This window comes from Diadema setosum, chromosome 10, assembly GCF_964275005.1.
Source record: "Diadema setosum chromosome 10, eeDiaSeto1, whole genome shotgun sequence".
In the NCBI taxonomy this organism is placed as follows: Eukaryota; Metazoa; Echinodermata; class Echinoidea; order Diadematoida; family Diadematidae; genus Diadema; species Diadema setosum.
Genome location: NC_092694.1, coordinates 13,303,836 through 13,322,242, shown reverse-complemented (window position 1 = coordinate 13,322,242; position 18,407 = coordinate 13,303,836).

Below are 18,407 nucleotides of genomic sequence, written 5' to 3'. Positions count from 1 at the left end.
GTATTACACATTAATGTTAACACTAAAACAAAACAAAGGGGTTATTCGTCGCTTCATACTTACAATCGAATCACGTGTCCAAAAAAAAAAAAAATAATGATAATATAAAAAAGGTTCCGAATGCCGAAGAAAATATCGCTTTCCTAGATGCCGCTGCAACAAGCCGAAGTTTATAGTGTAAGAGCTATACCTACCCAATTACACAACAGTAGGCTTACATAATATCATGGCAACATATATTGAAACTTCTTTCGATCTCACACTCATAAAATCTGCGTACCACTGCGTGTGAAAATTAGAATGAACATAACGGACATATCAACTGAGAAGTTCCTCTAGATACTTCTTCCCGACTTGGCGATCATCATACAGTAAAACAGTGGCGGATCCAGAGGGGGGTGCAACCGGCGCACGCCCCCCCCCCCCCCTTTAATTTTCGTCAAAAACAAAGAAAATAAAAAGAAAAAAAATGAAATGAAACCCGGAAGTGGCACCAGAAATATTAGTCACGCCCCCCCTTTACAGAATTCCTGGATCCGCCCCTGTAAAAGACGTGACTATTAATTTATTTGTATCGAATGTAAACTGTTTACTGTAAACGAAAAACACTATACGGAGTGCCTCCTCCGTTTATTGTCTTTGCCGTAACCATGGAGCTACTACGAAACCAAACAAAAAGCACGCATGGACGGCGCGTTTCATTGAACTTGATAACCACGTGTTTCGCTCTTCGGCACATATTGCACTGCGCGAAACGTAGCGATTACCGTACTTGTGGCGGACTTACTGACTTTGGTCAAGGAATGAAAATGGAATACATTAAGAAAAATATTATGATATTGAAATACCGACATCATGAAAATGTTTGGAAACAACGAATGATTATGTAGTATAGAAATGAAAATGCCAAACAAAGATTTTCATTCGCTCATAGGGAAGCTCTCTAGAAGAGATGAAAGCATCTCCCCTCGTATGGCAGTATAAGTTTCCCCAACAAGCTGAGGTTAGTGAGGTATACACCAGGGCTCGACACTAACGGTGGCTCGGTGGACCGGGGCCACCAAAAACGCACGTCGGGCCACCAAAAAAAGTCGGATGTTTGCCTTTACTTTTGGAAATGGACAGCGGTAACAGTCGACTCCGTATAAGATGCTAAAATAAATGTCAGATGTTGTTTTTATTTTTGGAAATGAATAACGGTAATATTCGACTCCGTACGGTACTAAAATAAATGTCGGATGTTTGCTTATACCAAGGATGCTTATACTTTTGGATTTGAATAACGGTAAGATTCAGCTCCGTACGGCGCTAAAATTAATGTCAGAAATTCGATTTTGCGTTCGGAAATGAATAACAGTAATATTCGACTCCGTACGGTGATTAAATAAATATCGCATGTTTGCTTTGACGTTCGGAAATGACTACTAATGATATACAACTCCGTACGATGATCTAAATGCCGGATATTTGCTTATGCGTTCGAAAGTAAATAGCAATAACATTCAGCTCTGAAAGATGTTAATATAAGTGTCGGAGATTTGCTTTGACGTTCGGAAATGAATAACAATGATATTCAACTCCGTACGATGATGAAATAAATGCCGGATGTTTTCTTTCAAGCTCTGGACTTGTGAAAAGATAATAATGTACGTTCATCACTTTTTTTTCATGATTCATTCAAGAATTTCGGGAGTCTGACAGCCATCGGATCTCGTTACGATGTTTTTGTATTGTTTACAGACAAGTATGGCAAACATAAGAGCAAGGTTTCATAGAAGATGAATTACCCTGGTGGCAATCATTGAACGACAATTTCAATTCAATGGGCAATCGTCGGGACCACTCGCGATGTTAGAAAAAATAAACACCTCAGCATCGAGCAATTTCTATTATTGAATGAGCAATCGTCGGGACGATGTGCGACGTTTCAAACTCATACCAAACGGTGATTTAAGTTCAATGGGCAAGCCTAGGGACGATGCGCGACGCTTTAACAATTACTAAACGCGTCTCTGACCAGTGATTCAAGTTGAATGGACAATCGTCGGGACGATAAGTGCGACGTTTGAACAATCATGGATTAACAAACTCGCCACGGAACGGTGATTTAAATTCAATGGTCAATCGTCGGGACGATGAGCGACGCGAAACCATCACCAAAACCTTTACAAAACGGTTAGTCAAGTTGAATACGCAGTCGTCGGGGACGATGTGCGACGTTTGAACAATCACTGAAACGCTTCGCCGATCGACAAAAGACCTCCTTAATTGATTAGTCGCGACGAAAAGAGACGACTTCGTTCCGACTCGTCGGAACCATCTTTTGTTGATACTTATAATGAGCCAAAAAGAGCGCAGTAATGAGCACATGAGGCCCAAAATTTTGATCGTCGGGGACGATTGGCGACGATCTTTTGTCTCATATCGTCGCGACGAAGATATCTCCCTAACACAGTTTTTCTCTTGTGCCTAAAATGGCAGCACGAGACTTTGATAATATGCATGATATTCGGCATGTTACAAAGAATTTTTGTTAAATATTTGAACATATAGGTCATTCTGACTGCCCACCTCCCGGTCGACCTCTCTGCACACAATCAAAAATGAACAGTTTTACATTCTTAGCATTCGCTTTGTAATCCTGACGATGAAAAATATGGGATCAGATTGTTTCAACAGTAGATTATATAGCATTCCATGTCCAATATACTCTACCACTCGGCCACAGAACATCTAGAATAATCCGTGAAATTTTCTTAGTGATATAATTGATAAAGAGTGTTTAATCGGGATGGATGAAATCACACTGAATAAAAATTCACAATTTTTTGTTTGCTTGTTCCACTTCAAACACATTTTTGAAAATCCTGCAATTTAATGAAAATGTGTGCCATTACAGTGTAAAATATATTTTTTTATTCTTGCAACTGATTTTCTTCACTTATGAGCACAAAATGATTCTCTGTTTTATCCTACAGTAAACTTCTTGTAAGCATAGATGGCATTTCAGTAAATGTTATTCTCAAAACTTCATGATTTATTGTTCATAAGAAAGACTTTATCAAGGTCTCCGTAAAAATTTATAGATTCATGTCATTTGCCGTGACTGGTGAATAAATGTCTGCCTTTATAGTCTTCAAAGAAATCGTGTGTGAGAATTTAGTATCTTTTGTTTTGTTCTTTCTTCGAGTGGTTGTTGCACATAGTGTGGTCATTATCATGGTGACATGACTTTTGCTCCTGCCACAATTGCTCCAGTCTCATTTTCTCCAAGGACCAAGGATTGGGGTTACGGTTGTGATAGGGCTTTAGGTTTAGCTTGATGTGATGATTATAGAATTAGGATCAGGGGTATTTTTGTGGGTAGAATTTATGTTTGGCTAAACGTGCAAATATTTCATAGTAGCAATTGTTGCCGGAGCAAATGTCATGTAATGGAACCCATTATTACACCTCAGATGGTAGGATCGCATACTCTCCATCTTAAATCTTACCTTAACCCGTTGAAGATTGGTTCCGGGTAAGTACTTGAGCAGGTGTCTACGAGACTTCTACGGGACGTGCGTGTTATAAAATCTGTGCAAAATCTTGTCGTCCTCAACGGGTTTTTAAAGACATAGTGTGGATAACTTCTGTTCCCTTCTGTTTCCTTACTCTTCTCTCTAGGTGGATTTGCAGATTATTTGTCAAAGATTTTAAGACAAAGATCTCACAGTCTTTAAGGATTCAAATGGTAACTCAAGTTCCAGAAACATATTTTTGTTCTTTTGTTTTGTATCTATTCACTTCATACTTTTGAATATTCATCATTAGGGATTTGTCTCTCTTCCTATCTCTCCCCCTCTCTCTCTCTCTCTCTCTCCCTCTCTCTCTCTCTCTCTCTCTCTCTCTCGGAGTCACTCTCCCTCGGTTTTTCTCTTTCTCTCTCGATATCTCTTTCTTTAATCATCTCTATTCTAAATTGGGGGTTGACCTTGATGTTTTTCATTCTCTTCTTCTACTTCAATCATGTCAATTAAACTATGGTCTATCGTGCTGACATCTGTCATAAAACTAAACATTAAAATAAACAAAGATGAGTAATTGTTCCTCATTTCACGGTGACAGTTCTTTTTTTCGAGGGTTCAATCGTTGTGATGAAGGTTCCTAAATCGGAGAATGAATAAGGTTCTGTTAATATTTCAAAAGTTTGTTAGCCCGAAAACAAACAAAGGTTCGTTAGTACGCACTTTCTTTAACGAACCTTATTTCACTATCGGACTATTACGAGCTTGTGCACTATAATGGTATTGCGCACATCGCCCTTTCTTACGCACTTATAAATTCTCTCTTTCGTTGTGCTTCGCTGTGGTATATTGTCAGTTCGGACCAGATTTTGTATACATTCCAATATACTTCGTATGCATATCACATTAGGTCCTAGTGGAATTAAATGAATCGCGTAGAGTGTTGATACAAATATTATGACGTCAGCACCCAGTACAGAAATTCATGAACACAATGATCATTCATCCTTTTATGTCAGTTAATTATGGGTGTTAACATTCCACAATACAATATGCCTCTTGCAGGAAACCGTAAAAAATTACAACTTGGATAACATTCTAATACCCCTTTTAGGTAATCGTGGATGCGGAGCAATAAGTCGTAAAATTTTGATTACATGAACGGGAGAGGAGTAAAAAAGTGCGCATTATTTTGATGCTGCTATTATGCGCATTATTGCAGCAGGAGGAGTTGATCGAGAATACATGAACGCGTTTTACGACTTATGCGCGCTAACTTCCACAGTTCGGTCAAAGGTCACTCGATTGCCCGCACAACCGCTGATTGCTGAGCTTGAGCGAGAGCAGTGCTTTGTCTAAACACGTGAGTATATTATATCACCGGAAACATTACGTCATTATAGAGGCGTGCGCATTAACCATGACAAATACTCCCGTCTTTCGCACAGTTACTCGAGTATATGATCTGGCGCTCGTAAAAGTAGTGCGCACTTCATGGGATATATGAACGCGATTTTGATTACTTCGTCCGCATTATTTGAAAGGGGTATTAGTACATATATTCAAAGGAAACCAAACCCAAATATAAACGTGGATTGAGTGAAAGCAGCAATATTAGTTGATCCATCAGTGAAAGTTTGAAGAAAATTGGACAATCCGTTCAAAAGCTATGAATTCTTAAAGTTTCGGTGCCGTCATCGCTGGACAAGGAGACTACTGCAGTTCATGACATCATTATGGACAATAACATATAAAAAACATAAAGGGAATTCAGCATATTTGCACTTTTTTATTATTTTAAAAGATCACTTGGCTTACCTCTTTCAGAAAGGAGGGAGAATAATATTTACCTTAATTAAATATGTTAGTATAATGTCGATGGAATGTGTACTTTCCATGAAAAATCTATTTTTTTTTAATTCTTCATACATTTTCTTTATATTGTTGTCCATAATGACGTCATGAAATGTCCTAATCTCCTTATCCAGCCATTACTGAACTAAAAATCAAAATATTTATAATCTTTTAATCGACTTTCCGATTTTCTTCAAAATTCAGCTGATGTGATCTATTAATATTACTACATTCACTCAATCAAAATTCACATTTGGTAGATAAGATAAAGATTTGGGGGTCATCACGAACTCATTGTTAATGCGACCAGTACCACACTGAATCTTCAAAGAAAGATACATTTACATAACATGCGTTTTATTCGACACCGCAGAAGTGTACAAAAACAACTCGACTATACGCAATTGAATTAAAAAACATGGACGTGTATTGAAAATAAGTAGCAAGGCACCTAAAATGAAAGTGTATCGTTGTTGTTTTTTTTTCATCACCCTCTATTTCCCTCTCTCTCCCTGTCTCTCTCGATCTGAAAGATTTATCTGAAAGCCATAAGCTGCATTTTTCTAGCCTTTCTAAGACCCTGAAATTTCTCTCCTCCATAAAGTACAGTTCAATATACCTAGGAAAAAAAGAACATTGTTTTCTATGTACATTTGAATGTAAGACAATGGTTCGTCAGGTCCCATGAAATGCATTCTAGAGGGCACTCATGACATCTGGATGCACAACACCTTTAGGGAACGGTAACTCTCTAATTCCGGCAGCAAGACCAAAGGATTAAATGAATATATTGAGAATTAATGAATATATTAAGAATGTGATTAGGAAAGTTAATATGGAGTATTATAATGAAAATTCACAGTTGAGATGGGAAATAATTAAAATTAAAGTTAGAGAATTGACAAATGAATATATTGACAATTGACAACTGTGCATGCTATGAATCTATATCAGCCTATTGTGTGCGTGTGACAGAAATTATGTGTTTAGAAGTGTTGCTCAACTGTCGAACATTCACATTTTACTAGTCAGTCATTTCCATAACAATCCATTATATGTCTATATGAAAAGTAACCTAAGCCTTTAGAGCAAGATAAAGAAAGACTATTTCTAAACATTTTAAGGCTATGTCATCATAAAACAGAGGAAAATACAAATTCTCAAGTTATTCTTCGTTTTAAAAGAAAAAAAAACGAGTATATTCTTGAAGTTATGATTGAAAAAAGATCCCATATTTTCTTTGTTTTTCTTTGTTTTTGCATACTTTTGTGGCATATTTTTCATATTAAACCAAAATGAAGCTAAATCATTTTGCGATCAAACTCCTTAAATTGCGATCAAATTCTTCACAATGCACAATAATGCTTTAAGATTCTTATCTCCCTCTCTGTTGATTTCGCACCTGTCGGTGCTGAAGCACAAATTTCATGAGAAGGATTGTAAGTTCATTCTTGGTTTACCTGCGTTTCAGGATGATGAAGATGATGATAATCAGGAGAGCGATAATCACCAGAAGCGTGATGATCGTCATGCCGTCAATCCCTCGTTTGAGGCGAGTCCCCAACCCCAGTTACCCAAAGTGGGGTGTGTATATTTGTCGTTTTGGAGTTGGGAGTCGAAGTACTTGTCCATTGCAAATAAACTTTCTGCTCAGGCGTGACAAACCTGGAGGCCAAGCCAGGGTTTGATGACTCCAGCAGCTGTCGTATTACGTAAGAGCATGATAAGGATATCTGCCTGTGGCAGACCATTCAAAGTGAACTCAATTTTCTCTATCCTTTCTAAAGTTTTCAATTTTATATTCTATTGAGAAATTCTATGGTCATCCATTTTACATTTCGAACAAAAAAAATCGACCCGTAAATAACGAAAATACAGGAATAAGAAGGAGAGCAATGCCAGTTTGCCGGTGCGTGGCAGTGAGTTACAACGGGGAGGTGAGACTACCTCCCTGGTTACAATCAGCCTGCTGACTGGATCATTGAGAAAGCAGCTGTCGTATTACGTAAGAGCATGATAAGGATATCTGCCTGTGGCAGACCATTCAAAGTGAACTCAATTTTCTCTATCCTTTCTAAAGTTTTCAATTTTATATTCTATTGTGAAATTCTATGGTCATCCATTTTACATTTCGAACGAAAAAAAATCGACCCGTAAATAACGAAAATACAGGAATAAGAAGGAGAGCATTGCCAGTTTGCCGGTGCTGACAGTGTGCTATTTGGCAGTGAGTTACAACGGGGAGGTGAGACTACCTCCCTGGTTACAATCAGCCTGCTGACTGGATCATTGAGAAAGAGAGAGAGAGGGAGAGAGAGAGAGAGAGAGAGAGAGAGAGAGAGAGAGGGGAGAGCGAGGGGAGAGAGGGAGGGAGAGGGGGGAGAGATGGGGGAGGGAGAAGGTGAGAGCAAAATGGAATGACAATAGTTCCGGTCACTACAGTACAGGCATGCTCTGTCTGCATACGCTGAATGTCTACACTCACACACACACACACGTACACACACACACACGCACCATGGAGCTACATGGCCCATGCCAAAACCAAAACAATCTCCTCCTCTCGCGGTGCCCCCCCCCCCCCCTCCTGTGGCGCTGGGGCGATGACTGATGCTTAGATTAGGCCAGGGTCAAGAAACAGGTGTTTTATATCTTTGACTTTAAGTCATTGATTGCCAAGATACTGTATGCACTGGCATTATTTACTGGGGTGTAGCCTCTTCAAACGAGAGATTTGCGTCATGGTGATGCCAAGGGGGCTCTGGATAAAAACTGATTCAAGAAGATCGCCATAGCGCGTAAACGAAGAATTAATGTGCATAATGTGAAATGGGAAAGTCATCTCCATACATTGCATTATATAGACGTATGGGTGCTTCGGATCACACTTCATTATTGTAAACTTTTAGTCAACACACGAAGTCCTGGAAGAATTATGTAATACACAGTGTAGATAATGGGCCGAATGCATAAAACAAGCAATTGCTTGTAAGCAATTGCTTCAGGCAAAAGCACGAGCTCGTCTAGCAAAAGGTGTAGCTCAAGCAATTGCTTAAATTCATATGCATAACCTTTTGCTTGTGCCCATACCTTTTGCTTGTCCCGCACAAGCAATTGCTTGCGTTTTACAAAAGGAACGTCACGCCTGTGCGAACACAAGAACAAAGGCGAGTGTGACAGCACGTATTTGAAAGGGCGTGTGTGTGCGAAACATTTCCTAACATAGCAATAGAGCTATGAAATGGCACTCATAAATGCGCACACAGACGCGCACACACACATCTTTACACACACACGTACTGGCTGATTCCCATCACTGCTTATAGTCAAGGCGCTAATTCCTGTAAGAGGCTTAATTAAGGAGTTCGTTCAACCCACCCCGCAGAAAAGGTTTGACCAGACAAGGTGGTAGATGAGACCTCTATGAACATCCCCAGGTAGTATGCGTTTCCAAATTATGGTGTCAGTAGAATTTTACTGGCCACTTTTCATCATGATTTGTTGGAACAAACGTAAAAGAGTCTGCGCACGCCAAGACTATTACACGCACCACTAGCACTGCTACAGGCGCCAATGCCAGTGCTCCGTGTAGTAGTCTTAGCGCGCATATACTTTTTCTTCGATAAACAAGGGTTTTGCCAGCAAACTAACTTTTCACGCCAAGCTGGGTTCGGTGTAGTGTAGTTTCTAGCAGTTTTTATTTCGTCTTTATTTCAAGAGTTCAAGCAAGCCGAGTGAGAGCGCATACCCGGTGATAGTGACGACCGAATCGCAATCACTGGGTGTGTGCTCTCACTCCACTTAGCGCAATATATACAGCGGGCTTCTGCATAATACACAAACTGCAACTCAGAGAAATAAAGACGAAAAAACGGCTAGAAATTAAGACTAGGGTCGGTAAACGCTTGTCGCTATTTTGGGCACTGAAAACGACAAACTCACACAGTTTTTGCATTTATTTCATGAAGAATTCATCAAAACTGCATAAAACTATATATGTATATGTTGCTAGAGATGTCATCCATATAGTGGGATTCATTGTAAGTTATAATATTGTGCATGGTTACCATGGTAACCGGATGCCTAAAGGTGACTGGTAACCCCCAAAATGCCTCCTGCTGCTGCTGTTTTTTAATCTTATAGATGCAATAAAAAAAACACAATTTATTATTGATTTTCGTTAAAAAAGTTTTCCCTATTGCCATGGCAACCAGTATTATCCAATCAGAATTTAGTTGTCAATATAACTCGAAAACTAAAGCCCATAATTTCAAAAAGCTCAATAAGCATGTCCTTCCTTCTGCATAAAGTGTCCGACATCAGGTATATGTGAAGAATATTTTGAAGCATTCTCAAGTTACAGCAAAATTTGCAAGCAAAGACATAATAAACGGCCAATGAAAGAAAGATATCATTTTCGAATAGTAAAATACATGAAAAAGTTGCATCCGTCGTACTTTCAACACAAATTTGACTTCAAAGCATAGGCAAATGTAGTTTTCAATAATGTATGGACACAAATTTCCCTTAAAAATAAGATGAATACAGAAAGCAAAGCCAATATTCTATAGTAGCTCTTTCGAGTATTTACAGAGCGATGGTTATTCAAAACAATCCTGGAAAAGAGCAGAGGAAAGCAATTGATTGTTTATGTTCTTAAAGGGATCGTACAGTTCTGGTTGAGACCTAATTTCAGGTTTCTAACATTTTTAGGTGAGATAATGAGAGGTCTCATATGAAATATGGAAGAGCATGCAATTTTATGAGGAATTCAACGTTTATTTGATGAAAATTGGTTTTGAAATGGCTGAGATATCCAAAAAAGAACGATTCTAATAAAGTGTGGGACCCACACTTTGTAACCATTGCTTTGTTTTACTTTGTTTTTGGATGTTTCAGTTATTCCAAACCCGATTTTCATCAAATAAACTTTGAATTCCTCTTAAAATGGTATGCTCTGTGCTATATCATAAGTGTTTTCTTGGTATCTTGCAAAAATTCGAAAGCCTATTTCTCATCTCAACCAAAACTGTACTATCCCTTTAAAGGAAGTTTATTCAAGAATACCGATAAATTCCTTTCTAAAGAAGGAATATACACGTACGCTGGATTATCCATCAAAGAATTAAGTGTACTTTTGTGTTCGTTAGTACATATATATAGAGAATAAAATGAAATATCATGATATGTAAATTTTATTCAAAACGTGCAGTAATGAATTAATGCTGAGGAGAGAATGAGGGAAAAATCTTGGGCGTCTTTTCCCTTTTTATCCAGACTAATTTTACAGTGTAGAACTCATCTACAATGAGTGATGTGCACGAAAGGCAAAAGAAACAAACCTGTCTAAATTCCAGATATTTTTGGGAGTTACCAATCACCTGTAGGCATCCGGTTACCATGGTAACCATGCACAATATCATACCTTACAATGTATCTCATTGTATTGCTGACATCTCTAGCAACATGCACATATACAGTTTTAAGGCGTTTCGATGAATCCTTCGTGAAATAAATGCAAAAACTGATAATTTTGTCATTTTCAGTGCCCCAATAGCGACAAGCGTTACCGACTCTAGTCTTGATTTCTAGCTGTTTTTATTTCGCCTTTATTTCTCTGAGTTACAGCTTGTGTATTGTGCAGAAGCCCGCTGTATTGCGCTAAGCCGAGTGAGGGTGCATGCTCAATGATTGCCACAAATAACGGTTCGGGCGTCACAATCGCTGGGTATGCACTCTCACTTGGCTTGCTTCAACTCGGAGAAATAAAGACGAAATAAAAACGTCTGGAAACTACACTACACCGACTCCAGCTTAGCGTGAAAAATTAGTTTGCAGGCAAAAACCGATGTTTGTCGCGGAAAAAGTCTTTTTACGCTAAGACTATAACACGCACCACTGGCATTGGCGCCTGAAGCAGTGCTAGTGATACGTGTAGTAGTCTTAGTGTGCGCAGACGCTTCCTCGAAGAATATGGTCATGTCGCAACTAAAATGGCCTGTAAAATTTCATTGATACCACAATTTGATATCACATACTACCTAGGGGTGTTCCAGAGGGTCCAAGCGACCACCCCATGCAGTCAAACCTTTTCTGCGGGGTGGGTTGAACGAAGTCATTAACATGGGTCGCTGCGCCTGGACTATTATAGAGATAGCCCGGATCTGCCAGATCTCACGTGGAGAGAGGTCTCCTTGCTCTCCACCGAAGTCAGACATCTACCTGTTTTTCATCACATTTTGCGTGCTGACCATTGGACTTTCCCTTTGTTGAAATGAAAAAGTTTCTAACGCTGCTAAAGAGTAATTTCTTTTAGACTATACCACTCCTGCACAAGTGTAGTCTTTCTTGTATGAATGTGAAAATGGTACTTAAAAGAGAACGTCCAAAGTAAGCAAAAGCTCAAGTTCATTCTGCAGAGCTTGGAAAATCGTAAGCAATTGCTAGTAAGAACAAGCAAAAGGTATGTTTTATGCATACGTTTTAAAGCAAACGCTTGGTCTCTAAGCAATTGCTTGCGGGCAGCAAGCAATTGCTTGTGCTTGCTAGCAAAATCTTCTGCTTGCAAGCAATTGCTTGTTTTTATGCATACGGATTCGAGTAAAAGGCTAGCACAGGCAATTGCTAGCGTTTAAATGCATCCGGCCCATTGTCGTGTTTTAATCATTATACGATTGGCATAATCATTTGAATATCTATTCAATTGAATATCAGATGTAATTCGTTTGATTAATGAAATCTGCAACAAATTGTTGATAAAATAACTACAAATATTAAATTTGCCAGGTTTGTAAACTGCATTGTTATAGCCGAAAGCAGACAGTAATTATAATGTACGAGACATAGGACCGGATGCATAAACGCTAGCAATTGCGTGTACTAGCTTTTTACTCGAATCCGAAAGCATAAAAAGAAGCAATTACTTGCGAGCGGAAGCGTTCGCTAGCAAGCACAAGCAATTGCTTGCTGCCCGCAAGCAATTGCTTAGAGACCAAGCATTTGCTTAAAAACGTATGCATTAAACATACCTTTTGCTTGTTCTTGCAAGCAATTGCTTACGATTTTCCAAGCTCTGTAAAATAAGCTTGAGCTTTTGCTTAACTAGGACGTTCCCTTTTTTAATATCATTTTCATATTCATTAAAGAAAGACCACACTTGTGCAGGAGTGGTATAAATCTACCAGAAATTACTCCTAAGTAGCGTACGAAACTTTTTCCTACCAACAACGGAAATGTCCAATGGTTAGCACCCAAAATGTGATGAAAAACGGTTGACTTCGGTGGAGAGTGAAGCCCTGGTCACAACTCGCCGTGCGTGCTTTTTCGTCCGTACGTTCTTGGCGGAGGCCACGGCATTCACGTTTTTTTCTAAAAACGTGGGGAGGAAGTGACTACCGCAGGGAGGAAGTACGTCAACGCACGACACTCGCACGGTTGCGCAGGGTGTAAGTACGTGGCCCGCACGCCACGCCTGGCCATGAGGGGTTACGTGCATCGTACGTTGTGCACGTGGTAAGTGAGTTGTACGTGCTTACAACTTACAATCTGCGTGCGATTGCCATGTTCTCTTGCGGAGGCTGTAATTACACGTGCTGCTCACGTACGGTATCTCTACTCTGTCGCATGTTGTAAGTGCGTGCAAGTGCGATGTTTTTTTCCCGTCAGATGCTAGGGGTAGGCCTAATTATAGGACCATCTTCCGAGGTTCTTCACATGTATAATCATACGTCTTCTCCATACGTGTAAATGGTAGTTTAACCTTCTGTGTGTCATATTCATTTCATGTCTATAGGTTTTTATATTTTGTTGAAAGAAAATGAGATTGAAATAAATGAACTAAATGAAATATGTAAAATGTGTGCATATTTGACTCACTGAAAGAGAAAGGGTTAATAGGCTACAATTATCAGGTATAGGTCACAGGTTACATCACGTATAAAATGGCACTGTATTACCTGATGTAGGCTAATAGGCTACTGTCAATATCAGGTATACAACGACATTGTATAACATTATTTTGGTTGAAACATCCTAACACATTGTCACTGGAGGTGAGATGCATATGATTTACTGTTATGAAGTCTACCACCTTTATACCCAGTTTCAGAGGTGGTGGCATTTCAGCCATGGAGTCATTTTTGACCTAGATTTATCAGCATAGATTTATCAGCATATTACTAGAACAATGAATGTCGACCTATGGTTCTGCAGTTTTATCTGAGTTTGAAGGTGTCACATTTGCAATTAAGGCCCTATATAAGGTAATACTGTCACAGAAATTGCTTAATTTCAAAATATACACATTCTCAATTTCAGAGAATGGTACTGACTTTATCACTGTTCTGCACACACAATGGTGGTCAATCCCTTTTAACCACGCTTGTGCAGCTCTTAAATGTAACAATTTTCAAAACTCCAAAAACCTGGTCACTTCATGTATACTGACCACTTAGAGCTCAAGATTTCTATATGCTTTGCTTCTTCAAGTAGTTTTTGACGGTGTCGTATGTGCCCTTTGTATTGATATAACAATCATTTTTTTCTGTGTATGCGATTTTTTTCGATCCCATAATCCTTACAGGGCATTTCTGACCGGTAGGTGAAATAGAATACTATGAATATAATTGCCAACATCAGGACATCTTGGAGACGAGATGATGATACTCTTCCGTCTGCTCGGCTCGTGTACATTGCAGAAATCACTGCGCACAACTTGCGTTTTAACTGCGGAGCAGGTGCTTATTCGGCAAGTTCGGTACGGTCTGCGTGCTATATTGAACAGTTGAACTCAGGGAAGTGTCGAATAAGCACGGGCTGCGCACTTATTACGTGCTCAACACGTACGTGCTACGTGCGCCGTCCGTCGAGCAAGTGACGGTGGGAAAATTTTAAAAGACGCACGGAGTCAGTGCGTTGTACGCACGTTCGCTGTAGAGGGCACGTACGTTGCCCGCACTTATGGCGAATCCGTAGCCCGAACGCAGCGAAGGTTCCTCGTGTCCTAAAAGTGCTACGGCGTGTCTGCGTGCTCCAAAATCCGTACTGAGGCGGCACTTACTACGTACGGATCCCCAAATTTTGCCCACGTTCTTGCAAGTAGACAGCATGTACTTGCAAGTACGGCGAGTTGTGAGCACGGCAAATGCCCCAGTCACACAGTGCTTTACGATGGATTACGTCCGCCGCGGATAGATACGAATGAGTGGACGCAGGGGGACGCAGCGTGGACGCAGGCATCCGCAGGGACGTATGTAGACGTAACTGTCCGTAACTCATCCGTAAAGAAACGCAAAATGACGTCGCCGAACCTGCGAAATTTTGAAATGTTCAAAATTTCGCAGAGGGACGCCACGGACGCAAACTTACGCAAGTAACCGTAACCAAACGTAACTATCCGTAACTGAACGTAACTACCCGTGGCTTGGACGCAGACCATCCGCAAAAAAATTACCTTCCGTCCGTTTGCGTTCGCTTACGTCCACCGTAAGTATCCGAAATTAACCGCAAGTTAACGTATCACAACAGTTCTGTCCGCTTACGGATATTTACGGACAGCTACGCATGTTACGGACAATTACGTCCTTCGACGTTTTTCGTTTTCCACTCGCATGGGAACACAGAGACTAGTGGGAAGGCACACACTCCTGTTGCCAAGCTGCAGCGCCTTTTCCTGAAGGAATGCTACAACACAGTCGGAGCGGTGGAGAGGCAGAACTGCATGGTCAAATTATGAAATTTCTCCCACATACTGGTCATTTTAAGTGGCACCCATATACCATGTATACTCATGACATCGGTTAACTCTTGGTGCTGAACTTTTTTTCTTGTACTCTTCGAATGTATATTTTTCCAAAAAAAAGCAATATTTTTGGTAGGGGATGGGGTGATAGCATTTTATTCACTTTTCTGGCTGGGGAAGGTGTGGGACAGGGGCAATTATATAAAATGGGAACGAATTTAGTATTTCTCTATAGTCTTACCCATGCACTTTACGCTCCATCGAATGTATATTACATTTGTTTGTGATAATAATGATAATAATAATGATAATAATAATAATAATAATAATAATAATGATTATAATAATAACAACATTAATAATAAAGGGCATTTATATTGCGCAGCTACTATAACAATATACTCTACTGCGCATTACAAAATGACATGCATACAAGAAATTCAAACAGAAAATACATTACTTCAAGAGATGACTTGATATTCTATTTGGGTGTGGGAGGGGTGTTTGAAAGTTTTGATTTTTTTTCTGTAAATTTAATAAGCATTGCTTTATCATAAATATCTCCTTAACATAACCCAGTAAGTCATGAATATCGCTGAACAACGACAGCGTAACCACAGTTTGTCTATTCTATGACTGCAAGTAATATTTTCTTACTCTAATGTTTAACTTTTCGATCTATATTGTATTTTATTTGTGGTACTAGTATAGTGATGTTATATGTGACCCTGCACCACAAAACACACAAAGAGTCGCCACCCATGAAATTTTAGTTGAGAGCATATTCTGAAAGAGCAAACTTCAAGCTTTATAATGATGTATTACTCAAATCAAATGGACTCTCCTAACTTATCTAAACATTGGAAAGAAAAAGTGCAAACTGAGAAAAGAGGCTCTGAAGTACAGTGTCTATTCAAGCGCTTAATCTGTACCAAGCCGTGCTGGTTGTGCGATGAATTGATGGACAAAAAAATAGGATGGAAACCACCGGAGTAAAAACAATGAGGGGATTATCAGATTAAACTGAAATTAATAATAATAATAATAATAATAATAATAATAATAATAATGATAATAATAATAATAATGATAATGATAATAATAATGATGATGATAATAATAATGCCCTGATGATAATAATAACAATAATAATAATAATGATAATAATAATAACAACAATTATAATGATAAAGCCTTATTTACCGAGGGTAGCCAAGACAAGATCGGCTCGGTTGACCCATTTCACCTAATTTTTCAGTCCTCACACAAAATCAGTGTGTGCGACTTTTTGTTCGTTTTGTGATGCACGGTCACATATTTTATTCTTTACATTTATGACGTTTATTCATATTTGAGTTGCACAAACAAAATTCAAACTTCAAGTTCAAAATTTCATATATCTTTTATTATTGTAAAGCAAATTAAAGGATTACGATTTTTTCACAACTTGTACGTAATTCAATTTCAGTTTTCCTCAGTGTACAATGTAAGACAGTCCAAAATGTGATAACCTTGCTGTCATAATACACTGACTTAGCAGGAATCGTAAGAGAAAACCAAATTGTCCATTAATAACAATCTGTAACTATCCGTAACTATCCGAAAATATCCCCAACTCTCCGCAAGTGTTCAGAACTATTATGTACCAATTCGTAAGAATATCCGCAAGTGGACGCAAGTATTCGCATCTGGTCGTATCTGTCCGTATCGCCCGCATTTTTTGCCCGCATGTTTTGTACAAATTTCTGGTGACGGCAAAGGATCCGCGGGGGTCCGCGGAAAAAAAAAATGACTTTTTTGGACGTAACGCCGGACGCAGAGCATTATGTGACTGGGGCTTTAAGGAGACGTCTCTCCACGTGCGATCTGGCAGATCCGGGCTGCGTACTATAAGCAAAGATGGGTATCAGCCAAAACGTGTGTTTGTATAGATGTGTGTGTGCTTCTGTGTGTGCATTAATGAGCTACATTAATAATCTGCTATGTCAGCAAATGTTTCCGCACACACACGTCTTTTCAAATACATGCTGTCACATTTACTTTTGGTTTTGTGTTCGCACAGGCGTGACGTCCCTTTTGTTGAAAACGCAAGCTTGCTTGTGCGGGACAAGCAAAAGGTATATAGTCCATGGGCCAGGCCAGATATTGGTACCATCTGAGGTGGCAAAACCTTTTTGGTGTCATTTTGTTTGTCGGGCATAGATGTGCTTATCAAGCGTTTACAACAGAACACTTGTGAACATACCATAGAGCTGCATTTTACAGCTCTATGGAACATACAGAAGACAGTGCTCTTCTTTGTATAGCGGTTTAGTTTCGATTCAGAAGTATAGGGATATAAAAACGAGACCAAATTGGTTAAAAATTCATTTATTATGAATACACTGTAAAAAAAGCGACATGCGACATGTTTATGAACTAAACACAGTGTTAAAGGGAAGATAAACCCTAAGAGCAATGTGGATTGAGTGAAAGCAGCAACATTAGTAGAACGCATCAGTGAAAGTTTGAAGAAAATCGGACAATCGATGCAAAAGTTATGGATTTTTAAAGTTTTGGTGTTGGAACCGCTGGATGAGGAGACTACTAGAAGTTATGACGTATGAGTGGACAACAATTCAAAGAAAATATAAAGGAAATTGTACAAAAATCAATTTTTCTTGAAAATTACAAATTCCGTCAACTTGATTCTGACATATGTGAAGGGTAGCAATTATTCCCCCTGCTTTCTGAAAGCGGTTGGTCAAGTGCTCTTTCATAATGGTAGAAAAATGAATTTTTGTTGAATTTCCTTCATATCTTCTTTGTATTGTTGTCCTCTCATACGTCATAACCTCTAGTAGTCTCCTCATCCAGCGGTTCCAACACCAAAACTTTAAAAATTCATAACTTTTGCATCGATTGTCCGATTTTCCTCAAACTTTCACTGATGTGTTCTACTAATGTTGCTGCTTTCACTCAATCCATATTGCTTTTTGGGTTTACCTTCCCTTTAAAAATCTAAACACTTTGTTTAACATCTAAACACCCGGTGTGTATAGCACGTGTAAAGTATTGAGAGTTAAAGTGTTTAGCTTGGAGTGTTTAGTTGGAGTGTTTATTCTGGTCACGTTATGTTAATCTCAATATGTCCATATATATATGGAGAAGTGTTGGAAATGGTGCGTAAATTGCAATTTCTAGTTTCCTTTTATCACGAGGAAGTGGAAACTGTTACGACATCAAGATGCACTATGAAATAATTCATGTTTTAGGCCTTTCATGGAAATGCCTAATCAATAAGGAAAAAGGATAACCTAAAAATATGT